We start from the raw sequence: 26,621 nt of genomic DNA on the forward strand, positions 1-26,621 counted from the left end.
GAACCTGAGCCACTGCTAGAATGCCCCAGGAGGCTGTCCAAGATGGAGAACTAGCCGATGTCCATGGACTCGGAGGAGGAGGGATGTAGTGATTGTAATGAGGTCAACCAGGTGGACCTCATGGAATATGAGTTCCCTGATTGGGGCTGTTAATCTGGTTCAAGCAGGGAGCCCTGGCTGACATAAGGTATTAATACTGTGGTGCTTGACTCCATATGAGGTAGTACTATAGTCAAATGGTGATGGAATACCAGCCTCTGTGGAGTTATATCACTTTTCACAGATGAAATAATGAGTTTATCGCTAGGCCGTGGCAAATTGTCAATTAAGGGGTGTTATTGTTCGTTAAGTGCCTAGTTGACGCTCAGTCACCTTATTAATATTCTGCTTCCTAAATTGCCATACCCACCAAACAAACCCCACATTGAGAAAATGTGACTTGGAAACCAGAGTAGGTACCTGGTGGTTTCATCTCACCGTTTGCTCTAAACGACCTCTGTGGTGCGTATGACCAAAGTGCAATTCAGGACATGATTCATGAACAGCAACTGCCTGTCATCGGACATTGGCATCTGCATATGCCAAAACCTGACAATTGTCATGGCACCTCTGCAGTACCCAGGCAGGCCACATATAGACGTACATTGCAGAGTACATTGGCAGCTATCATTAAAAGGCTGCAGTAGGGACATTTTGCAGGTAGGGCCAGGCACCCAGATCACAGATTGTACCAGCCTGGATCGCAGGGCTGCTAACTCGTTCTCAGTTCTGATTCACAGCACCTACCTGCATGCTTTCAACATCCATGTCTTGTACTGACTTCCTATGCCATGCCTGTTAGTCTTTGGCTCTGGCTATCCATACTGTGGTTTTGATATGCTCTTTAGTGCAGGCCCACATACAGGCTGCCTGCCAATGGAGACATGTCTGCAGCGAGAGCGCGTAGAGGGAGCAGCTTGATGAACAGCACACCATGATGTAAAAGTATTTGCTACAGATATGTCAAAGACACCTAATGGTCCATACTCTGCCCGCATTTTGATAAATCAGACCATAAGGCTCTGCTTACAAGCTCCTGGCTTACAAGCAGAAACTGAAGCATGACGATCCAGAACAGAAAGTCGTACAGTGCTGGTCTGAGTTAACAGACGAGCTTCTATGTGACTACTTGGAGTTGCTGGGTTGGTCCATATTCAAGAGAATGCCAGTACCATCACAGACTTCATTAGGGTGAAGAGGACTGCATGCCAAAGAAGTTAATCCGAATGTTCCCCAACCAGAAACTGTGGATGAACCAGAAGACCCACTCCCTTCTGATGTCCAGGTCTGAAGTGTTCAAGTCGGGTGACCTGATCTATACAGGAAATCTAGGTACGAGACAATACCAGATTGAACTAGAGTCCTGGACTAAACACACAAACAAATGTCAGCTGTGGCCAGGTTTCCACAATATAGCAGGCTACGAGGTGAAGTTGAGTAGAATCACTAACAACAATGCATCCCTCCCTGACAAGCTCAAAGCAAACTATACTCGTTTTGAACAGGAAGTTAGTGAAATGATGTCACCTGCCCCAAGAGCCTCGGGTGCATCTGTACCCAAAGTCACTGCTGCAGACATCAGATTGGTTTCCGAGGGTAAACCCAAAAGTGACTGGCCCAAACACTCAGATCCTGCATAGACCAGCTGTTGGGAATTTGCAGACATCTTTAGCCTCTCCTTACTACAATGTGAGGCTCCCACCTGCTTCAAGAAGACCAGTATCATCCGGGTACCAAAATAAAAATCCGGAGACACGGCTTAATTACTACTGCCTGGTGGCTCTGACAACTATCATTATGAAATACTTTAAGAGGTTAGTAATGGCATACATCAACTCCAGTCTCCTAGATTGCCTTGATTCACTATAATTCGCCTACCATGACAATAGGCCCATGGCAGATGGCATCTCCCTGGCCTTACAGTCATCCCTGGAACATCAGGGTAACAAGGACACTTTTATGTCAGACTCCTATATATTGATTTTAGCTCCACTTTCAATGCCATAATTCCAACAAAACACATTTCCAAATTCCAAACTTCCAGACTCTGCTTCTCCCTCTGCAACTGGTTCCTTGACTTCCTGACCCGCGAGCTACAGTCATTAAGGATAGGTGACCACACATCCTCCACAATAATCTTCAACACTGGTGCCCTGCAAGGCTGTGTACTTAGCCCCTTAGTGCACTCTTATACACTCACAACTGTGGCCAAATTCAACTCTCACAGCATTTCTAAATTTGCTGATGACACTACTGTAGTGGGTTGGATCTCAAACAATGATGAGACAGAGTAACAGGAAAGAGATAGACAGCTTAGTGGCATGGTGTAAAGGCAATAATCTCTTCTTCAATGTCAGCAAAATGAAAGACCTGATCATTGACTTCAGGAAGTGGAGTGGAGGACACACCCCTGTCTGAATCAATGGTGTTGAAGTGGAGCTGGTCGAGAACTTCAAGTTCCTAGGAGTAAGTATCATCAACAATCTATCCTGGTCAATCCATGTCGATGCCACAGTCAAAAAAGCACACCAATGCCTGCACTTCCTCAGAAGGCTGTGGAAATGCCCAATTTCCTTAATGACTCTTACCAATTTTTATAGATGCACCATAGAAAACATCCTATCCAGATGCATTACAACTTGGTATGGTAGCTGCTCTGCCTAAGGCTGCAAGAAATTAAAGAGAATTGTGAATGCAGTCCAGTTTATCACAAAACCAGCCTTACATTGACTCCGTCTACATCTCCCACTGCCTTAGCAAAGCAGCCAACATAATCAAAGACCCCTACTACTCTGCTTATACTCTTCGACCCTCTTCCATCGGGCAGAAGATACAAAAGTTTAAAAAAATGCTTCTTCCCCGCTGTTATCAGATTTATGAACAGACCTCCTACACATTAGAGTTGGTCTTCCTCTGCACCTTCCGTAGCTGTAACACTATATTCTGCATTCTGTTCTATTATCCCTCATTCACTTATGCAAGGTATGATTTGTCCGGTTAGCAAACAAAACAATACTTCTCACTTTGTCTCGGTACACGTGACAGTAATAAATCAAATCATATCAAGCGTGTGCCTGTTACTTGCATGGCAAACATACTGCACATTTGTTCACCCAAATGGCCATGTCTGAAAGTGGTACAAGTTAGCCCTCATTACAGAGAAGAGGGTGCTGCAATTGATCAGGGGTCCTGATACCATCAGTCATAGACACAGTCCACAGACTGCCAGGGCTTGGCCATGGTCCATTCTCTGCTGAGATGCTCCCGATCTGGAGGTCTGACTCAATGCAGTCCGGTCGGTGGAAGGTAGTCAGTCCTGTACGGTATCACCGTAGGTAGTCAGGGGAATCCTGTAAAGTCAGCCAGGGAGCTCCAAGCACAGCAGTTAGGGGTCTGGTCAGTCATGTTTAGAGACTGCTCATCATTGTTAATCAGATGCCTGGGTTGAATACAATCCTGGGAGTCCTTTCATCAATTTTTCAGGAGGGGGTGGAGGTGGGTCAAAGCATAATGTGTTGGGTCTCCACAGGGAGTGAATGGGTAGAAATGGGTTGTCTGGGTAGGGGACAAGGAGGCTTAGGTAATACCTGCTGACCAAACAAAGCCAGCGCTGAATGTGTTCACCATGAGCTGTGTTTCTTGCTACTGCTTTCCATCTCTCTCAATGAAGAGTACTACTAGAAAATGGCTAGATCAGTGCCCATGGTGGGCGGAGGAAGTGTTTGATGGACAAAAGCACGTGATCCACGTTTTTTCGACATCACGATATCAAACCAACAATTACATAAAGCAGCCATTTGTAGACCCCAGCTGCATTTAATTGTGTGCAGAGTGATAATGGTTAGGAGTTAAGCAACCTGCCATTAGTCCTTACAAATTGAACTTGGCAATCTCCATGATATGAAGTTAGCAGCAACGACAGTACAAAATTTACTGCTGGTTAAAGAGTAACTATTACTTGTGCAACTTCCAAGGTAAACAACATAAAATCAATTCAGCATTTGTCATATAAGGAGTAAATATGGTTACTGAAAGCAATGAGAGGTTAATCATTTGATGTGAGTCTAGATGGGAAGGGTATCAAAACAGTGTAGGCACCTTGGTGGTCAGTTAGCTGGCACGGCACCTTCACCAAGTTGCTGCATGTCTAAAGCCGAATGTGATTGGATGATGGAGACGTGTCCCTCCTCATTATGGTGTAACATGCCTCACTGCGTGGAGAAGTGCCAGCCCTCATCTACACGATATACCACTGATGACTGTTCTGAGATCTAAGAACCTCTTTTGCTCCTTCTGTTCCCATTTTAGTTCATTTTTCCTGCCTCTGGTAGCATATTGGTTGCTGTAGTTGTCCATCTAAGAAGGTGAAGACAGATGCAGAAGAACAAGGGCTGACAGCAAGCCTGGGAGCAGCAGCAGGCTGATGCAGAAGATGAGGAGTGCTGAGCTCATGGAGAAGTTACAGATACAGGGCTCCTCAGGATTCATGTAGTATGCAGGAGGCCCAGAGGTTTCTAGCCCTGGCTCTATTTCCTGGGGATGAGTAGGTGCATTGTCAGTGCAGGCTCTGTATCTCTTGGGACACTGCGATGGAACTTTCCTGGATGCTGGAGTGAGACTCGAGGGCTGCAGGATTGGGAGGTCATTCTCTCCTGGTGGCTGTGAAGCTGACTGCTCCTCAGAATATTTATGGTACTAGCTTCTTCTAAGAAGTGACCTGTAATCTGCATGGAATCTTTCAGTTGTGCAACACAAGTGCATCAGAACAGTGGCTAATGCTATTTGTCAAGGTAACACCACTTTATTTCACTCCCCCATGATGAGGTCAGTGCTACAACACAGACAGTAGTACTTGGGAACATAGAGATAACAAGGTGTAGAGCTGGATGAACACATCAGGCCAAGCAGCATCATAGGAGCAGGAAATCTGACATTTCGGGCCTAGACCCTTCTTCAGAAATGGGGGAGGGGAAGGGGGTTCTGAAATAAATAGGGAGCGAGGGGGAGGCGGATAGAAGATGGATAGAGGAGAAGATAGGTGGAGAAGAGACAGACAGGTCAAAGAGGCGGGGATGGAGCCAGTAGAGGTGAGTGTAGGTGGGGAGGTAGGGAGGAGATAGGTCAGTCCGGGGAGGACAGACAGGTCAAGGGGGCGGGATGAGGTTAGTAGGTAGGAGATGGGGGTGGGGCTTGAGGTGGGAGGAGGGGATAGGTGGGAGGTAGGACAGGTTAGGGAGGCGGGGACGAGCTGGGCTGGTTTTGGGATGCGGTAGGGGGAGGGGAGATTTTGAAGCTTGTGAAATCCACATTGATACCATTGGGCTGCAAGGTTCCCAAGCGAAATATGAGTTGCTGTTCCTGCAACCTTCGGGTGGCATCGTTGTGGCACTGCAAGAGGCCCAGGATGGACATGTCGTCTAAGGAATGGGAGGGGGAGTTGAAATGGTTTGTGACTGGGAGGTGCAGTTGTTTAGTGTGAACCATGCTTAGGTGTTCTGCAAAGCGGTCCCCAAGCCTCCGCTTGGTTTCCCCGATGTAGAGGAGGCCACAACGGAAACAGCGGATGCAGTATACCACATTAGCAGATGTGCAGGTTAACTTCTGCTTGATGTGGAAAGTCTTCTTGGGGCCTGGGATGGGGGTGAGGGGGGAGGTGTAGGGGCAGGTGTAGCACTTCCTGCGGTTGCAGGGAAAAGTGCCGGGTGTGGTGGGGCTGGAGGGGGGTGTGGAGCGGACAAGGGAGTCACAGAGAGAGTGATCCCTCCGGAAAGCAGATAAGGGTGGAGAGGGAAAAATGTCTTTGGTGGGGTCGGATTGCAGATGGCGGCAGTGTCAGAGGATGATGCGTTGGATCCGGAGGTTGGTGGGGTGGTACATGAGGACGAGGGGGATTCTTTTTTGGTTGTTATTGTGGGGAGGGGGTGTGAGGGATGAGTTGCGGGAAATGTGGGAGACACGGTCGAGGGTGTTCTTGACCACTGAGGGGGGATTTTGCGGTCCTTGAAAAACGAGGACATCTGAGATGTACGGGAGTGGAATGCCTCATCCTGGGAGCAAATGCGGTGGAGGCGAAGGAATTGGGCCTAGGGGATGGCATTTTTGCAGGAAGGTGGGTGGGAGGAGGTGTATTCTAGGTAGCTGTGGGAGTCGATGGGCTTGAAATGGATATCGGTTTCCAGGTGGTTGCCAGAGATGGAGATAGAGAGGTCTGGGAAGGAGAGAGAGGTATTAGAGATGGTCCCGGTGAACTTAAGGTTGGGGTGGATGGTGTTGGTGAAGTGGATGAACTGTTCGAGCTCCTCGTGGGAGCACGAGGCGGCGCCGATACAGTCATAGTTGGGAACATAGTTGGGTTTCCCCAGGTGCAGGGTGCCATCAACTGCGCATATCTGACACTGAGTGCCATATCACAACATTTCAGAATTCAATAGGTAGGGTTCCATCCTATTAAAGTTCAGGATATCTGTGATTACCCTTACCACTTCCTAAACATGTGTGCCTACTACCCTGCAGCTGCCATGGTTCCTACACACTGAAACACTCTCATGTACCTGAAGTATTTAAGGGTCCAGGGGTCTCAAAAAGCTGGCTACTGGGGTGCAAGGATTACCTATTGCTACCATGACTTGTTACACCATTGTCCAACCCCTGACTGATACACAGCACAGGCTTATTACTGTCCACGCTTTAACCAGCATTGTGAGCAGTGTATAGGGCTGTTTGAAAATATAGTTCTGCTGCTTGGATGCCATCCAGTATAGTGTGCACAGGGTGTTTCACAACATCCTGGTGTGCTGTGCTTTGCACAATCGGAGCAAGTGATGTGGCAATGTGCTGGATGCTCAGGAACTGGCAGAAGGGAAACTACCTTCTAAGGAGGGGGATTAGGAGGAGGAAGTTGTCTTGTGTGTGACTGCTGCATCAGGTACTACAAGCCAAATAGAACCTCAGTGATAACTGCTTCTAATGGATGAGAGCGGAGTGCACCAGACAGTTGTGAAATGTAAAATATTTGTTGCTCATGATTGCACCCTTGTACCCCAGTAACCAGCCTTTTGAGGCCCCTGAACCCTCAAACGCTTCAGGTACATAAGTGTTTCAGGATGTAGAAGCTGTGTTTGCAGCTTTATAAGACTTTGGTTAAGCTACACTTAGAGTATTGCATTCAATTCTGGTTGATACATTACAGGAAGGATGTGGAGACTTTGGAGAGTGTGCAGAAGAGATTTACCAGGATGCTGCCTGGATTAGAGGCATGAGCTATAAGCAGAGGCAAGAAAAACTCAGGTTGTTTTCTCTTGAGCGGTGAAGGCTGAGGAGAGACTTAATAGAAGTTTATAAAATTATGAGATGCATAGATAGGGTTGATCGTCAGAATCTTTTTCCCAGAGTTGAAATGTCTAATACTAGGGGGCATGCATTTAAGGTGAGATGGGGACAGTTCAAAGAAGACGTGAGAGGCAGGTTTTTTACATAGAGAGTGGTAGGAGTCTGGAACACACTGCCAGGGTGATGGTGGAAGCAGATATGATAAGGGCAATAAAGGGACTTCTGGATAAACATATGAGTATGCAAGGAATGGATGGTTAATGACCAATGGCAGGCAGAAGGGATTTGTTTCATTTGGCATCATGTTTGGCACAACATTGTGGGCTGAAAGGCCCATTCCTGTGCTGTACAGTTCTATGTTCTGTGCTGCCATAACCTGGTTTCAATTGTGAGGCAAACTTCAGTCTCCATTGGTTTTGTTTGTACTCACTTTTGCTGTCTGTAAGTAAAAGATTATGTTTGGATTTGTCCAATTGCTTGCAAATTTGATTCCTCTGTTGTTGAGAATCTTACTCAAGGTTTGTGCCAGTAACTGTTGTTTGACAAATTCAAAGACCAGGACACCACCCATAAATAGCCAAATGGACAAAGTGAGGGTGGGGTGGGAGTTGGGTTTGCTGGTTATGCTGAATTTTTATAAAGCTTTAATGTTATGCTGAACTTTTGTAAAACTCTAGTTAGGCCACAACTTAGATGTTGTATGCAGTGCACATCATCACACTTTAGGAAGGCTGTGGTGTCCCTGAGAAAGTATAAAGGAGATTTAGCAGAATGGTTCCTGAGATGGGGAATTTTAGTTTCAAAGTTAGTTTGTAGAAAGTGAGGTTGTTCTACCTTTTGGAGCAATGGAGATTGAGTGGAGATTAGAGTTGAATATGATCATGGCAGGTTTAAATAAAGTGAACAAAGTAGAACTGGTCTCATCAGCTGATTGTACAAAGACTAAATGGCATAGATTTAAGGTTTTGTACAAGAGCCTCAGGGGAAATAAGAGAATGAACTGTTTTTATGCATTGAGCACTAATGGCCTGGAAACCACTGCCTATGAGGGTGGTGGAAGTGGAGATGATGAATGAATGAAAATTGAATGATCATTTAACGGAAATGTCCTGCCAGATTTGAAGATGGACTAGGAAAATTGGATTGACTCAATTATTGTTCAGAAAGCTGGCATGGACTCAATGGCCTCCTTTTATGGTGTAATTACTTTATTGTTGTGTAGGGAATCCAAAGATGGGATGAACTTTGATTTCATTGTAACTAACAGTAACTCATTGAAATTGCACAGATAAGCAATGGTAAAATCAGATTCGCCAATAATATACTGAAACAACTGTCATGGTAGCAATCTTATAACTTGCTGGTATCCACCTGCACTGTATAAAGCACAGTTTATTATAGTCTGATTTTCTGTGCATCATAGCTCTGCTCCTTAAATACATCGTGATAAGCCGATGGGCATAACTGTGGAGTCAATTTCTTTGTTACGTTAGAGTTGAGTCTTCTGCATTCTGCCCATTGTAAGGGCCACACTGTTTTATTTCCTTCATTGTTTGATTGTGGGCCTGAAAAATGCAGTTACTGCTTTTAATTAAGGAACCTATGCAAAGCAATTGCTACAGTTTTAAAAAATAATTTTAATGGAGCATGTTGTGAGTTGTATATAACATTACATTTTCCTGGAATACTTCATTGAGCCAATGGATTCTGAATCAAGAGAAATGTAGCTTGGCAACAGTATTCTGATTGGCTCCTGACCAGGCGACTATGGCTTATGTGCAATGATGTAACAAAGAACCACCTAGCCTGCAAAGAGTGAGCATCAAAAGATCTCTCTTTAGAGCTTTCTTTTCTTTCTTATGTGGTAGAACTAGAATATCTGCAGTAATAGCTAACCTTGCTCTGTAAATCTCCTGCTGAAGGAACAATAAAGTGCCTTCATATACAATGAAAGAGTGAGTTCCCTACCGGTGAATGAAAGAGAGTAAACTTGTGTTGATAGCAAAGAACTAAACAGGAATTGGAAGTAAGAGAAAGAAAGCTACTCATCAATCCCTGTGATCTAGACTTGTATCATTGAATTGGGCCTCCCAACCACTTTTTTTTTCCCTTTTTGCACCCTTCTTATCCATCTTGTTCTATCTTTACGTGCCTTTCTATTTGTAAAGGTTGGTGGTGGCGTATGGGTGGGATTTAATAAGGGACAGTTAATTTCAACAGTTATAAGTTAGCAATTCATAATTCCTAATTGGTATTCCTTGCTGACAATTTTTCCATAATTAACAGTTATTTTCTTGTTAAAGTACAAAAATCCGGGGCTTGTGTTTTCTTTTAACCTGAATTCATCACCGAGGAAAATTTGCAAATTTGGATAGTTTAGATAGTGACAACTCCAGGGATAGTGGGGCTTGATTTCCAGTGTGCTATTTCAATCCATCATGACGAAAGGACTTGTTGCCAGGATTTTGGAACAATGTAAAACTGATTATGGAGTTGGTAAGTAATAAAAGCATAAAAAGAAACACCAGGTTTTGTACAACCAAAATAAAATGGCTTTAGAAACTGTTAAAGTGTTTCTGTAGGTGGAAGAGATGTCCCTGACAAACCTATGAGATCACAAACGCTAGATTGATTGAATTGGCAAGTAAACTAGAAGTGAAATTGCCCACTGGAACTGAGAAAATAGAGATAAATAAAAGATTAGCACATCATTTGAGATTAATGGAAGTACAAGATGGACCAGATACTGCAAGTACTGTGTCGTCAGAATCAGTTCATGTTAAGTTATGATTGAAGCATGACGAAAGAATGAGATATTGCAGATGGAATTGAAAATAATGGAAATGGAGATAAAAATAGAACTAGAACTAGAACTTAACTAAGAAATAGTAGGAACTGCAGATGCTGGAGAATCTGAGACAACAAGGTGTAGAGTTGGATGAACACAGCAGGCCAAGCAGCATCAGAGGAGCAGGAAAGCTGACATTTCGGGCCTAGACCCTTCTTCAGAAATGGGGGAGGGGAAGGGGGTTCTGAAATAAATAGGGAGAGAGGGGGAGGCGGATAGAAGATGGATAGAGGAAAAGATAGGTGGAGAGGAGACAGACAGGTCAAAAAGGCAGGGATGGAGCCAGTAAAGGTGAGTGTAGGTGGGGAGTTAGGGAGGGTATAGATCAGTCCAGGGAGGACGGAACAGTCAAAGGGGCGGGATGAGTTGAGGAGATGGAGGTGGGGCTTGAGGTGGGAGGAGGGGATAGGTGGGACGAAGGACAGGTTAGGGAGGCGAGGACAAGCTGGGCAGGTTTTGGGATGCGGTAGGGGGAGGGGAGATTTTGAAGCTTGTGAAGTCCACATTGATACCATTGGGCTGCAGGGTTCCCAAGCGAAATATGAGTTGCTGTTCCTGCAACCTTCGGGTGGCATCGTTGTGGCACTGCAGGAGGCCCAGGATGGACATGTCGTTTGAGGAATGGGAGGGGGAGTTGAAATGGTTCGCGACTGGGAGATGTAGTTGTTTAGTACGAACTGAGCATGGGTGTTCCGCAAAGCGGTCCCCAATCCTCCACTTGGTTTCCCCCATGTAGAGGAGGCCACAATGGGAACAGCGGATACAGTGTACCACATTGGCAGATGTGCAGGTGAACATCTGCTTGATGTGGAAAGTCTTCTTGGAGCCTGGGATGGGGGTGAGGGGGGGAGGTGTAGGGGCAGGTGTAGCACTTCCTGCGGTTGCAGGGAAAAGTGCCGGGTGTGGTGGGGCTGGAGGGAAGTTTGGAGTGGACGAGGGAGTCACGGAGAGAGTGGTCCCTCCGGAAAGCAGATAAGGGTGGGGAGGGAAAAATGTCTTTGGTGGTGGGGTTGGATTGCAGATGGTGGACGTGTCGGAGGATGATGCGTTGGATCCGGAGGTTGGTGGGGTGGTATGTGAGGACGAGGGGGATTCTGTTTTGGTTGTTATTGCGGGGAGGGGGTGTGAGGGATGAGTTGCGGGAAACGCGGGAGACACGGTCGAGGGCGTTCTCGACCACTGAGGGGGGGGGAAGTTGCGGTCCTTGAAAAACGAGGACATCTGAGATGTTCGGGAGTGGAATGCCTCATCCTGGGAGCAGATGCGACGGAGGCGAAGGAATTGGGAATAGGGGATGGCATTTTTGCAGGAAGGTGGGTGGGAGGAGGTGTATTCTAGGTAGCTGTGGGAGTCGGTGGGCTTGAAATGGATATCGGTTTCCAGGTGGTTGCCAGAGATGGAAACAGAGAGGTGCAGGAAGGAGAGAGAGGTATCAGACATGGTCCAGGTGAACTTATGGTTGGGGTGGAAGGTGTTGGTGAAGTGGATGAACTGTTCGAGCTCCTCGTGGGAGCACGAGGCGGCGCCGATACAGTCATGAATGTAACGGAGGAAGAGGTGGGGCTTAGGGCCAGTGTAGCTACGGAAGAGGGATTGTTCCACATAACCTACAAAGAGGCAGGCATAGCTTGGGCCCATGTGGGTACCCATGGCCACCCCCTTTGTCTGTAGGAAGTGGGAGGAATTGAAAGAGAAGTTGTTGAGGGTGAGGACGAGTTCGGCTCAGCGGATGAGGGTGTCAGTGGAGGGGGACTGGTCGGGCCTGTGGGACAGGAAGAACCGGAGGGCCTTTAGGCCATCTGCATGGGGAATGCAGGTGTATAGGGACTGGATGTCCATGGTAAAGATGAGGTGTTGGGGACCAGGGAATTGGAAGTTTTGGAGGAGGTGGAGGGCGTGGATGGTGTCACGGACGTAGGTAGGGAGTTCCTGGACCGGGGGGAGAAAATGGAGTCGAGATAGGTGGAGATAAGTTTGGTGGGGCAGGAGCAGACGGAGACAATAGGTTGACCAGGGCAGTCAGGTTTGTGGATTTTGGGAAGGAGACAGAAGCGGGCGGTGCGGGGTTGGGGAACGATGAGGTTGGAGGCTGTGGGTGGGAGGTCACCTGAGGTGATGAGGTTGTGGATGGTTTGGGAGATGATGGTTTGGTGGTCGGGGGTGGGGTCATGATCAAGGGGGCGGTAGGAGGAGGTGGCAACAGTCGAAGGTCCTGGTGTTTCCATTATAATAAAGAACACCTTTGTTTAGAACTTAAATAAATTGAGTTTGAAGGGAGAGAAAAACAAATAAGCTTAGAATGATTCAGAGATAGTAGGAACTGCAGATGCTGCAGATTCTGAAGAAGGGTCTAGGCCCGAAACATCAGCTTTCCTGCTGCTTGGCCTGCTGTGTTCATCCAGCTCTACACCTTGTTGTCTCAGCTTAGAATGATGATGTTTAAAAAAAAAAGCTGTCATGCTCTGATGGAGAATATTCTAATCATAATCTGAAGTCCAGTAAGCAAATGTTTAAGTTTGTTCAACCCCTACCAAAATTTGAAGAAAATGGTTTGGAGTCATCTTCATGTCATTTGAGAAAATAGTGAGGCAAATGAATTGGCCCAAAGGAATACAGGAAACTCCATGTAGAGTAAGTTGACAAATAAAACAGATGAAATTTATGCTTCATTGTCAGGTGAGGTTTCTGGGGATTATGACACTGCAATACAGACTGTACAGTATATATATATACTTAGTCCTTGAAGCATACAGGAATAAGTTTTGAAATTTAAGTAAATCACCTAGGCAAAGCCACATTGAACTTCAAAGGTTAAGCAAAGAATTTTGAAGGTAATATGAGCGTTAGTAATTGAAACCAGATATGAAATTCTCAGAGAGATCATTCTCTTTGAAGAATTTAAAAACTGACTACTTTTTGCAATAAGAATCCATACTGAGGACCAAAGTATTGCAACTAATAGACATGTAGTGGTAATGGCTAATGATTAAGAGCTGATGTGTAAGACTGGACCTTTTTTCCATTAACCCAATAAACTCAAGGATGGGAGTCTGAAAGGGAGGCAAAAAGTGAAGGTAAAGAAAGGACAATTGGGAACGCCCCAGGATTCCCTCAGATCAGAAAGAAAGCACGATGAATAGTGGCGACAGTCGAAGGTCCTGGTGTTTCCATTATAATAAAGAACACCTTTGTTCAGAATGCTGAAAATTGCGAAGGAAGCTCATAGGACTTGTTGGAGTTTGTAAGAATAAGTTTGGAAAGGGAACTCAAGAAAAATACCATGGATCAAATTGTAGTTTTAACTACAGACAGTGAACAGGAGGTAAAAATTGCTAAAGCTGAAGTAAATAGAGTAGAGATACAAAGGGAAAAGGGAAGATCACTCAACTTACTTCAAATGATGCAGCTAAACCCATAGTTATACTAATGGACACAGGAGCTCCTCAAACTCTTTCCTGAAGAAGAATTTTGTATTCCCTTTAGAGGATTCAATTAAAGCAAAAGTGTTAGTAAACGTGATAAGTGAAGTATATATCCCCGTTTCATTGTACAAAGTGTAATTGGAGCATGATTTGTTATCCGGCCCAGTGATAGTAGGTGTAGTTACAAAATTACCCACGGAAAGAGTGGACTAACTGCTTGGTAATGAAATGGCTGAAGTGTAGGTTATCGCTTGGCACATAATATCAGAAAAACTGAGAGAGGTTAAAGAGACAGAACAAGTTCCAGATATTTTCTCGTGATGTGTGGTAACCAGAGCAATGGCTAAGCAATGTCCATCACCAGTTGTCAAAGTAATACCACAGGCAGATGTCAGAGCAGCCAAAATTTTTTCCTTTATGATGCAAATTATTCAAAGGAAATATTTGACATGTCTTCATTAAGTGAGGCTCAAAAAACCGATCCAGAATTTAAAAAGTTAGCACAGACAGCTGTCACTGAAGCTAAAGCTGAAGGGGTTATGGAGTTCTAATATCCTAAGAATGGAGTTCTGATGAGAAAGTGGGGACACCCTCGCAGACCTGTGGATAAGGAATGGATAGTTGTTCATCAAATAGTAGTACCACCCACATATCATAAGGAAATATTGTAAGTATCATGTCCAATTTCTATAGCAGAACATTTTGATATATGGAAAATTCAAACATCGCTAAATAGGTATTTTACATGGCACAGATGACTCAAGGACGTAGTGCAAATCTGTAAAACATGTCATAAATGTCAAGTAATGGATAAATCTCAAAATATGATGAAATCGGCACCTTTAATTCGATACCAGGTTTTATAGAACCATTCAGCTAAGTATTAGAGGATTGTGTACAACCATTACCCAAAACAAAAGCAGGACATCAGGAAATCCTTACAATTATGGATATGACAACCTGATTTCCAAATCTATTCCTTTAAGGACACTTACAGCTAAAGTGATCATGGGAAAATTATCTCAATATTTTTAATTGCATTGGCCTAACAAACAAACAAATAAATAATCTGAAACAGGTAATACTTCATGTTTAAAGTTTGCATAGGACATAATCAGCAATTCCAATATCAAACAATTGAAGTCAACTGCATTTCAACAACAAATAGATACCATCAGACTCTCAAAACGATTATTAAAGTACATTGGCATGAATGCTCAAAGAAATGGATTTCTTATTGGATTTCTTAATGTTGGCTATTGAGATTCTCCAATTAAATCTATTAGATTTAGTCCATTTGCATCAGTTTATGGCCATGAGGTAAAATGTCCCATAAATTAGTAAAGTAAAGATTCTTTAAGCAGAAAAATGAATACTTGATGTTGGATTATATACCCGTGTTTCTAGGGAGACATATAGTAACGTGTAAAATAGCACAACAGTATTTTTTAAAAACTTCACAATGCAAAATGCAAGCATGGGCAGTCAAACGTGAGAACATTTCCTGTAGGAGACAAAGTATTGGTCTTATTGCTTTTGCAGGAAGAACATCTGAAAGCAAAATTCAATGGTCGATGCAAGATAGTTAGGAGGATTCATAAAATGACTTCTCTGATAGATAGTCCAGCTTGCAGGAAGGAAAATCATGTATGTCACATGAACATGCTGAAGTGATACCATCAGAGAGACTAGGGATAAGAAGGAGAAAGTGTGTGAGATGGTGAGAGTAGTGGTGGATGACCAAGACAGTAAGAGTGAGATAGAAGGAATTTGACTACAATTTGACTAGAACACTGTTTTCATATTTAGTAGAAGGTCAGTAGAAGAATCTAATCAGTTTACGTAAGACGTATAAGGAAACTGTAAAGATATATCTGGACACATGACCTTATCAAGACATGATGTTGGTGTAGGAGATCCGGGTCTGATAAAACAACATCCTTATTGGTTCAGCTGAGACCGAAACCAGGATTCAATGCAGGCTGGAGAATCACTTAATTGAACCTAGCCAAAGTAGCTGGAGTTCATTGGTTGTTCCTAAGACAGATGGATCAACTGGATTTTGAATAGACTACAGAAAGGTAAATGCTGTCACAGAAACAGCTTCTTACCCAATTCCTTTGAGGATTGTATTGACAGGGTCAGCGGTGCCTCATTTCTTTCTAACATTGATCTATTTCAAGCGAATTGGCAAGTGCTGTTAACATGAGGGGCTAAGGAAATACTGGCCTTTGTCACACAGCTAAATATATAATATCAATGTCAATTCATGCTGTTTGGGTTTTAAAATACCCTAGATACCTTCCAAAGCCTTATGAACAACTGAGAGGCAGATACTGGAAAGGTGCAGAAGTCACAGCGTTGTAGTCATGGGTGACTTCAACTTTCCAAATATTGATTGGAAACTTTTTAGTTGTAATAGTTGAGATGGAGTGGATTTTGTCCAGTGTGTTCAGGAAGGATTCCTGACACAGTATGTAGATAGACCAACACGAGGAGAGGCCACTTTGGATTTGATGCTTGGCAATGAACTGGGCCAAATGTTAGACCTGTTGGTAGGAGAGCATTTTGGCGGTAGCGATCATAACTCTGTTACTTTTGCAATAGTCATGGAAAAGGATAGATACATACAGCAGGGTAAGGTTTATAATTGGGGGAAGGGTAATTACAATTCTGTTAGGCAAGAACTGGGTAACATAAAATGGGAACAGATGCTGTCAGGGAAGAGCACTATAGAAATGTGGAGATTGTTTAAGGAATGCACACTGCGTCTGCTTGATATGTTTGTCCCCAGCAGGCAGGGAAGATGCAGTCGAGTGAGGGAGCCTTGGTTCTCAAGAGAGGTCAAACGACTGGTTAAGAGGAACAAGGATGCTTATATAAGGTTTAGGAAACAAGGATCAGAAAATACTATAGAGGGATACAAGTTATCCAGGAAGGAGCTGAAGAAAGGGCTTAGGAGAGCTGTAAGGGGGCATGAGAAAACCTTGGCAGATAGGATCAAGGAAAACTCCAAGGCTTTTTACACGTATATGAGGAATAAGAGAATGACCAGAGAAAGGGTAGGGCCGATCAAGGATTGTAAAGGCAATTTGTGCACGGAGCCTAAAGAGATAGGAGAGATCCTTAATGAATACTTTTCTTCGGTATTCACAACTGAGAGAGACCTAGTTGTAGGGGAGGACAGTGTGAAACAGGCTGGTAGGCTAGAGGAGGTGGATGTTAGTAAGGAAGATGTACTAGGAATTTTGAGGAACTTGAAGATAGATAAGTCCCCTGGGCCTGATGGGATTTATCCAAGGATTCTATGGGAAGCGAGGGAAGAGATCGCATGGCCTTTGGCGATGATCTTTTCGTCCTCACTGTCCACAGGTATAGTGCCGGAAGATTGGAGAGTGGCAAACGTCATTCCCTTGTTCAAAAAAGGGAATAGGGATAACCCCGGAAATTACAGGCCAGTTAGCCTTACTTCAGTGGTGGGTAAATTATTGGAAAAGGCTTTGAGAGATAGGATTTATGATCACTTGGAAAGGCACAGTTTGATCTGTGATCGGATTTGTGAGCGATAGATCATGCCTCACAAACCTTATTGATTTTTTTGAAGAGGTGACCAACCACAGGGATGAAGGTAGAGGAGTGGATGTGGTATACATGGATTTAAGTAACGTGTTTGATAAGGTTCCCCATGGTAGGCTCATGCAGAAAGTAAGGAGGCATGGGATAGGGGGAAATGTGGCAGATTGGATTCAGAATTGGCTGACCCTTAGAAGACAAAGGGTGGCAGTGGACGGAAAATATTCAACATGGTGCTCAGTTACGAGTGGTGTACCACAAGGATATGCTCTGGGTCCTCTTCTATTTGTGATTTTTGTAAATGATTTGGATGTAGGAGCAGAAGGGTGGATTACTAAGTTCGCGGACGATATGAAGGTAGGACGAGTTGTGGATAGTGCGGAGGGCTGTTCTAGGTTACAAAGCGACATTGATAGGATGCAGAGCTGGGCTGAGAAGTGGCAGATGGAGTTTAACCCTGAAAAGTGTGAGGTGATTCATTTTGGAAGGACAACCTCGAAAGCAGAATACAGGGTTAACTGAAAGATTCTTGGCAGTGTGGAGGAGCAGAGGGATCTTGGGGTTCATGTTCACAGTTCCCTGAAAGCTGCCACCCAGGTGGATAGAGTTGTTAAGGAGGTTTATGGTGTGTTAGCTTTCATTAATAGAGGGATTGAGTTCAAGAGCCGTGAAGTTGTGCTCCAGCTACACAAAAGCCTGGTTCGGCCACATCTGAAGTATTGTGTCTAGTTCTAGTCGCCTCATTACAGGAAAGATGTGGAAGCATTGGAAAAGGTGCAGCGGAGATTTACCAGGATGTTGCCTGGATTGGAGGGAAGGTCTTACGAGGAAAGGTTGAGAGAGCTAGGGCTTTTCTCTTTAGAACGACGAAGGATGAGAGGTGACTTGATAGAGGTGTACAAAATGATCAGAGGTATAGATAGAGTGGACAGCCAGAAACTTTTTCCTCGGGTGGAGGTAGCTATTATGAGGGGCATAGTTTTAAAGTGAGTGGCGGTAGATATAGGGAAGACATCAGAGGTAGGTTCTTGACTCAGAGAGTGGTAGGGGCGTGGAACGCATTGCCGGAGAGGGTAGTGGAGTCGGCCTCGTTAGGGGCATTTAAGCAGCTATTAGATAGGCATATGGATGATAGTATAAGGTAGGGGTGGAGGTTAGATAGACCTTAGGTTTAGGTTAAAAGTTCGGCATAACATCGTGGGCCGAAGGGCCTGTACTGTGCTGTACTGTTCTTTGTTCTACGTAGCTGAAGTAGTTTATTTAGATACTGTCATAATATACACTACTGCAGGGGGAGAACATGTAAGGCAATTTAGAATACCTATTTAATCAATTGTGGTTAGCTGTCTTAGTGATAAATCTGGTTGAAAGTAAATTTGCAAAAGCAAGAGTAACTTAACTGGAACATGTCATAGGACATGGATAAGTGTTACCGAGAACAGCCTAAATGAAGGCTCTGGTGAAATTACCTGTTCCTAACATTTAATTCAAAGTTATGTGATTTTTTTTTGGTATGTGTGAATTTTGCAGCAGATTTGTGCAGAATGCAAGGCAAACTTTGAGAATCTGATGTCTATTCTAATAAATGAACCAGTGATGACTGTCCCTGTCTTTACCAAAACTTTAATAATTGCAATTGATGCTAATGACTTGAGGCTCGGTGCAGACTTATTATAAGGTCATGAGTCAGGAGTAGAGAAATGGGGTCAATATTAAAGAATGGATGGCTCTTAAACACTTTGTAGTCTATGCCTTGTGTGTTGGTTACAATGAAACATTAATCTATATTGACTACAATTTGCTAGCATTCAATGGAAAGTTTAAAACTCTAAATGCAAGACTGTTCAGATGGAATCTATTGCAAAAATTGTTCATATTGCTGGTAAAACTCATGTGATCACAGATGCCTTGTCCCAAATGTAAAATGAAATAAATTAAGAAATTATAAAAAAATGATGTATGATTTATGTTGGAGGGATTGAGGATGAATGGATATAAATCTTGTGTTTCGTTGTCTCTGTTTTGCATATCTTATGATGAAATGTATTTTTTGAAATGGTGTTCCATCTTTTCCAAGGGTAGCAGCATGTTAACACTGTAGTGATTGTAACAAGGTCAGCCAGGTGAACCTCATAGAATATGAGTTCCCTGATTGAGGCTGTTAATCTGGTTCAACCGTGGAGTCCTTTCTTACAGATAAGAATAGGAATGTCAGACATCCTTTTCACTCTGACAGCTGACTCTGAGGAGGATGGATCAGTACCATGGACTTTCTTCATGGAAATATTGGGTGACTTGATGATGGGATTTTGGCCTGTGTAGAGTTATTTCAGTGGCAATGAGAGAAAAGCATGCTTCTGAAGTCTTTAAGTTGGGGTAAACATTTCTGGCATCATGCCGTTATTTGGGAAGTTTGACTCGTTTGATCCTGCCAATGAAGACTGGGCCCAGTATGTAGAAAGAATGTGTAATTTTTTCTGGTAAATGACATTGTTGAAAAGCAATGAGCAATTCTCCTGATAGCTTGTGAACCCTCAGCTTTTTTGGTTATTAGGAGTCTAACTTTCCCTGAGGCACTAGATACTCAAACCTTTCAAGAGTTGAAGAACTTAGTTAAGGAATAATACACAACCAAGCCTCCTCTAATTCTGAGATGCTATCGGTTTTACTCGGGAACCAGAGGCATCTGTATTGGAATTTTTGACTAGGTTAAGACGACTGGCAGAGGCAAGTGACTTTGGTTTAACCGTGAATGAGATGCTGAGAGATCATGTGGTATGTGGGATTAATGATGTAACCAGGCAAAAGCACCTATTAGCTGAAGCCCAACTGGACTTCAAATAGGCACTACAGCTTTATCATTGAAAAATGTGGCAAGTGGAGCATTTGAGTTGCAGGGTATTCTGATGGACGTGGACACCCTCCCCAGTCTGATTGAGCTTGGGAATACCACTTGAGTGAAGACAATTGTATAGCCTCACTCAGGACATACCCTGAACAGAGGGACTCTAGGTCAGGTCAGAGCAAAACCCCAAAATAAAGGCAAGCCTTGGCCAAATGGTCAACATTTTCTTTAGGATCCGGGCTGGCAAGCCATTGCAGTTGCTACTGGTATGTGGACTTTGGACAGCAAAAGAGTCCAACTCAACCTAAATTGAGTAAGGGTACTCATAGGCCGCTATCCAGGAGAGTGCACACCATGGAAAAGTCCACCGATATCTGGTTTAGAACAGTTAAATTGCTTAGCAACCTCCAGAATCAGAACCAATCAAAATAAACATCTGGTTAAGTTGTCACCCAATTCTAATGAAGGTTGATACCGGTGTGGTTGTTTCAGTGATTGCAGAACCAGTCTTTAACAAAATTCGCTCTGGTCTCCAACCTTTAAGTATGTGCAAGACCTCAGCCAGACTGAGAACCTTTACTGGGGTACCTTCATAAATTATGGGGACAACTTCAGTTCTGGTCTTTTATGAGAAGCAGCTGGTTCAGTTACCACTGATTATAGTAAAAAGCTCAGGCCCAAGCTTGATGGGGCAAAATTGGTTGTGAAAGGTTCACCTATATTGGCATGCAATGTTGCATTTTCCTGGAACAGTGAGAGCAGAAGCAGACACCAGAGAACTGATAGGTTCTGAATGAAGGGAAAACTGTTTGGCAACAACATTCTGATTGGCTCCTGAGCAGTTGACCATAACTTGCGTGGGGCCAATACAGCAGTGAATCACAAACTGCAAAAGGAAAATGTCAAAAAAATCATTATTTTTGTGTGTCCCTCTCCCTCGTATGGAGATACTAGAAAGCCTCCAGTAATAGCTAACTGTTTTCCATTCACCTTTCTCTGCAAATGTCCATGGAATATTGCGTACAGTTCTGGTCTTCACATTACCAGAAGGATGTGGATGCTTTGGAGAGGGCACAGAAAATGTTTACCAGGATGTTGCCTGATATGGGGGATTTCAGCTATAAAGAAAAGTTGCTGGATTTGTTTTCACTGGAAGATAGGAAGTTGAGGGGTGAACTAACAGAAATTTACAAGATTGTGAATGGCATGGATAGAGTGGAAAGTATGAGGCTTTTTCCCAGGGTGGAGGGGTCAATTACTAGGGAACACAGGTTCAAGGTGCGAGGGGGCAAGTTTAAAAGAAATGTGTTGAGGCAACTTTTTCACATGAAGGGTGGTGAGTGCCTGGAATGCATTGCCAGAGGAGGTGGTGGAAGTAGACACAATAGCAGCATTCAAGAAGCACCTGGACAAATACATGAATATGAAGGGAATAGAGCGATACAGATCCTGCGAGTAAAGACAGTTTTAGTATAGAAGGGCAAAATATGTCGGTGCAGGCTTGGAGGGCCGAAGGGCCTGTTCCTGTGCTGAATTGTTCTTTGTTCTGTTGAAGGGTGCATAAAATGCCTTCAAAGGCATTGAAATACTGAATTCTCCACTAGTGAATGAAAGAGCATCGGTGTGCAAACAACATTTCCACCTTTAAAATGCATGTCTTGTCTGCCTAGTCTACCCTATCTAGTATTGTGCCTGCCTCTGTCTTTCTGTTTTTTGAAAGGGTTGATTTCAGAAAAAAAGAGTTAAGTTGTAGCATTATCAGTTAACAATTCATTTTTCCTAATTGCCAATTGTTAAAGACAATTTATTCATGATAAAAATATTTTTTAGTTAAGTACATGGTATATTTTTCAAGTCGTGTCATTGAGGGAAATTAGTTAGTTTGATGAAATTGGTTGACATTTGTAATGAATCTTTAAAAATGCGGCTTGATTTCCAGTGCGCTACCCCACTGATTAATGACATTAAAACTGGCGGATCAACATGGTTAACTCAGTTGGTTGGATGACTGGTTTGCGATGCAGAGTGATGCCAACAGTGCAGGCTCAATTCTTGCACTGGCTAAGCTCACTCTGAATGCCCTGCCGACTCAACCTTTCCCTTCGCTTGAGGTGTGATGGCTGTCAGGTTAAACTCACCATTAGTTGTCTCCCTGTAATGAGACAGCAGCTGTATGATCCTCTGGGATGTTGGTGACTTTACTTACCTTGTCTAGAATATCTTCCAACAGTGAGGCTGTAACAACTAACCTTTCATCATACAGCAGTGTGTCATCTGAATGTGAATGTTGTCAGTGCTCAAAATATATTTCTGACCAACTCACTGGGCCTTTCGTCTGGCTTCCTTCAACAAAATACTGACAAATTGTGATACATAGAATGGACTGAATCTTAGCATTTTGTTGGCTATGTCCAAGCTGCCCTGAGTTTTATAAAGGATTTTTTTCCATTGGGCCTAGCAAGTTCTGTTGCCATATCTGACCAAAGTCACCTCATTAACTAACTACCCCATCCCTATGGCATCCCTTATATGTGATTCCAGCCACAACTTGCCACATGCTGTTCCCAGAGCACCTTGCCACTCAGCAGATATCCACTGCAAGGCCAGCATCCCATGCACCTGCACCATCTTTGAAAGGTTACTTTGCACATGGTCAAGCATTGGTAATCTGACCGTGCCTTTGTCATGGCACTGCAGCCAATACCACATAGTTAGCACGTCTGATGCTCTTTTGCACAAGCAACCTGATTCGCTCACCATAATTGCAGGTTAAGCACCAGGCCACACATTGCCTGTCCATAACTACATCCCATCTGAACACCTCTAACGTCAATGATACCCTGTCCTCAATGCTTAGACCTACAGTTTGTGACTGTCCTGCAGGGGAACATCACATATATGCAAGCAATTGGACAAATTTGTACTTGAGCTTTTAATTACAGTGAGCAAAAAGGAACACAGATAAAATCAATAAAGACTGAAGTTCACCCTCTCACTAAACCAGGTTTCCATATCATGAGCAATTTTATGTCCATGATTGCCTGTTTCACCCCGCTGTCATCTCTTAAACGTGGTGCCAGTAAGGTTTGATCTGGCTTATAGTGCCCAGTGCAGTTGAACTCTACCATGGCCAACATCAGCTTTCTTCATTCTAACGTCTTTGTCTTCCTTCTTGGAATACTGCTCCTGTTGTCCCAGTTTCTCAGCATCAGCATATCACATTGTTGCTTGGTCCAATTGTACAAAACCCAGCACACCAGAACAAAGTAGCATATGCTGTCTAGACCACACTGGAAGGTCCCCTCGGTACGGTTGAAACAGTAGACCTACATTTTCAATAGCCCTATACTGTACTTGACCATGGACGTGGTTGAAGGATGGGCATGTCAAATCTGTGCTCTGCATCAGTCAGGGCATTGCACAGTGGTTTCATGAGCCATGGTCACATGCAGGCAGAGGCCTCTCCTTATTCTGGGTGCTCCTCGTCCTCTGCAGGCTTGCTGCTGCACCTGGGTTTACTGTCTACCCTGGTCCTTCTGCATCCACCTTTGCCTTCTTAGGTGGGTAGCTACAGTGACCAACCAGGGGCTGGGCATAGGGCTATCAATTGAACTGACCTAAAATGGGAACAGAAGGAGTGAAAGAGGCTTTTAGATCTCACAGCATTCATCAGTGGCATACTCTGCAAATGAGAGCTGAGCACACGTCTTCATATGGTAAGACATGCTGCATCTCTGATAGAGGGATACATTTCCATCATCATCACATGTTCACAGCCATAGCTCAATTTGTAAGGACCAATGACACGTTTCAATTTGCCTTGCTGATCCCTAAGAACTTTTACACTGCCTGCATATCAAATGGGTGATGAAATGATTGCAATTTAAATGTAGGTAGTGTTTCCAAACAGCTGATTCACATACTTGTTACTACAATGTCTTCATGTCCAGAAAACCATCACTGACTCCCTCATCCTGGCTATTTTCTCGCAGCATTTTGCATCTAGAGAACAGGAAGTGATAATAGGGATACAGCTTGCAGTGCACTGTCTGTACCTAGCTTCACCTGATTACCAGGGTACATCCCAAAACCTCCATGCTTCCTTCTTCCTCGCATTACCCTGATAGCCCATTTCCATCCATCCTGCTGAAGAGGAGACACACCCCATTGAAGGTTGCCTTCAGCTGTTCTCCCTCACCCCTGTGCCCAGTGGTTGCACCATAATAATGCACATCCCACTCCTTTATGCCGCCCCTGTGGAGTCATTGTGATGGTCACTGCTACCAACATGCCCTTCTTTTGTATATTACCATGCTCTCTGATGCTATTCTGCATTACCTCGCCACACCTTAAGGTTGACCCCATCACCGTCCTTGTTCCCGCTTCTAAAAATGCCTTTGATTTACTGTCCAGCCTCAACTTCCCCACCTCTTCTTGCAGAGGAGATATTGCTTCTGCAGGACCCCCTGCACACTTCTGAAAGATTAACGATGGATGCCTGGGTCTGTACTCACCCAGACCTCTGACCAACAGCCCCTAGACATGACATACAAACTCCTGACTGCTATGTTTGCAACTCTGCAGCTGATGGTATATAATTCCCCAGATTGCAGTCCACTCCCTGGACAGTAGTCTGACTGATCCCCTGATCATGAGCATCCAAGTACATGACAGATTGTAGCCAAGCCTCTGCCTGGGGTGTGTGTAAATAGGCCCATCACTGACATTACTGGGATCCCCTGACTGACAGAAGCACCCTGTTGGCTGGACCAAGAGCTAGCTCCGACCAGTTTTCCCCTCACCCATGAGGGATTTCAACTTTATTCACAGAGCGTCTGATGTTTGTTGGTTTAAACCTTGGCTCAAAACTGCTGCTACAGATTATTAACATTCAATGAAACCTGTAACTGTCTTGGTGTGACTAGTGCTCCAACACCATGGAGTTCCTAGCTCACTTCTGCTGCACATCTCTTGTCAGGTTTAAAATTTTTTTTACTGTTGACTATAGATTCTGCCTTGTTCAAACTTGTTCCAAAGATCTTGAATGTTCAGTTCTTCTACACTGCCTGCATGAGGAATCTTCTTAAAGGTGTTTCTCAAAAATCATCAGACCTGCGCCACCGCCAGCACCTATGAAGCAGCTAAATAAAGTACATTGTGCTTGCCACTATGTTATGAGATAAATCCTCAGCATTGCTCATCATGGTGTATGAACTATCTGGTAAATTTGCTGCGACTATCCTTTTTCCTGGTAGCTTTCTAACAGGACCTGCTTGATCTGGTTAGTAGGAGAAAACTGTTTGGGTCTGATGAGAACAGACACTTGTACAAGATATAGGGTATTTCATGGTAGCTATTATGCATGAGTTACGTTAATATGATGGACATCGTTATAGAGATTATGAGAAAGACCCAAAAGGTAGGTCTTACTCCTTCAAAATCCAAAGCTTTTCTTCGTCCAAGTCTGTCTACATCATTAATGTGTTTAAGTGTTTAAGGCACTCTTCAGTATTAACCTTATCAGATTCTTACACTCTTATGCAACAGAAAGCAGATGCCATTCTTTTACTTAATGTTGGATTTGTTTATAACAACAAAACATTATAAATGTATGCCTCTTACCTCCCCAATACCAAGTGCTCTAGATGTCTTCCTTTTTATGTGTTCAAGGTACTTAATTAATGCCTAAATTGAAACCAAGAACTGTGGACGTTGGAGATCTGAAACAAAAACAGAAATTGCAGGTGAAACTCAATAGGTCTGGTAGCATCTATGGGGAGAAAGCAGAGTTAGTGTTTTGAGTCATGTGACTTTTCATCAGAACTGATAATGCTGACAAAGGAGGGGAGGGGAATATGTGTCGGGTGCTGCATCTGCTGGAGTTGATAAAAAATGGCGGTTTATAATCATCTGAATGCAGAGGCAGATGGGTTGGTAAGTGAGAACCAGGGGAATCCTATCTTTATTGTCGGATGGAAAATAAGGGGTGAAGGCAGAAGTGCGGGAGATGTGCTGCACACGGCTAAGGGTCCTGTCAATCACGGTAATGGGGAATCCTCGATAATTCTTAATTAATGCCCTTAAGTTACGTATCCTTACCTGAAAAATACAACTGATGTACGTTTAAAGTTCTGCTCACCAGATGAAAAGTCAGGAATGAACCCACCTCTGCTGAGCTGGGAAGCTATGACTATATCTTACTATCTTCAGGCAGTTAACAACAAGCAGTTAACTGCCTGAGGTTATGACCTCCACCCAATTATGGGAGGATGCCATCTCTAAGAAATGGCCAATCAGATAGCTAACAGCTCAGCAGACCAGCAGCTATAGGAGTCGTGGCCACTGCTAAGACTGAAGTGAGTCCCCAGTGAGGAGACATGGAGAAAGCCAGATAATAATGGAAGTATGTTTAAAGTATGTTTGGGTCAAAGGGCCTGTACTGTTCTATGTTCTTAGAGATTGATACATTACTGATTACTAATGGCACAAAAGATTATGAGGATGGAGTGTAAAATAACCCAAGTCACCAAGTCACCAAGTCACCAAGTCACCAAGTCACCAAGTC

General features: G+C 43.8%; 1 long non-coding RNA gene across 1 annotated transcript; it reads right to left on the minus strand.

The window, feature by feature from the left end:
* Window positions 1-22,991: 22,991 nt before the first annotated feature.
* Window positions 22,992-26,581, minus strand: LOC125484736. Its single transcript, XR_007263549.1, has 3 exons — window positions 26,156-26,581; window positions 25,679-25,776; window positions 22,992-23,673 (listed from the first exon to the last, which is right to left on the minus strand). It is a non-coding gene; the product is annotated as an uncharacterized LOC125484736 (long non-coding RNA).
* Window positions 26,582-26,621: the final 40 nt, after the last annotated feature.

Source organism: Rhincodon typus, chromosome 13 (genome assembly GCF_021869965.1).
Source record: "Rhincodon typus isolate 14 chromosome 13, sRhiTyp1.1, whole genome shotgun sequence".
NCBI lineage: Eukaryota > Metazoa > Chordata > Chondrichthyes > Orectolobiformes > Rhincodontidae > Rhincodon > Rhincodon typus.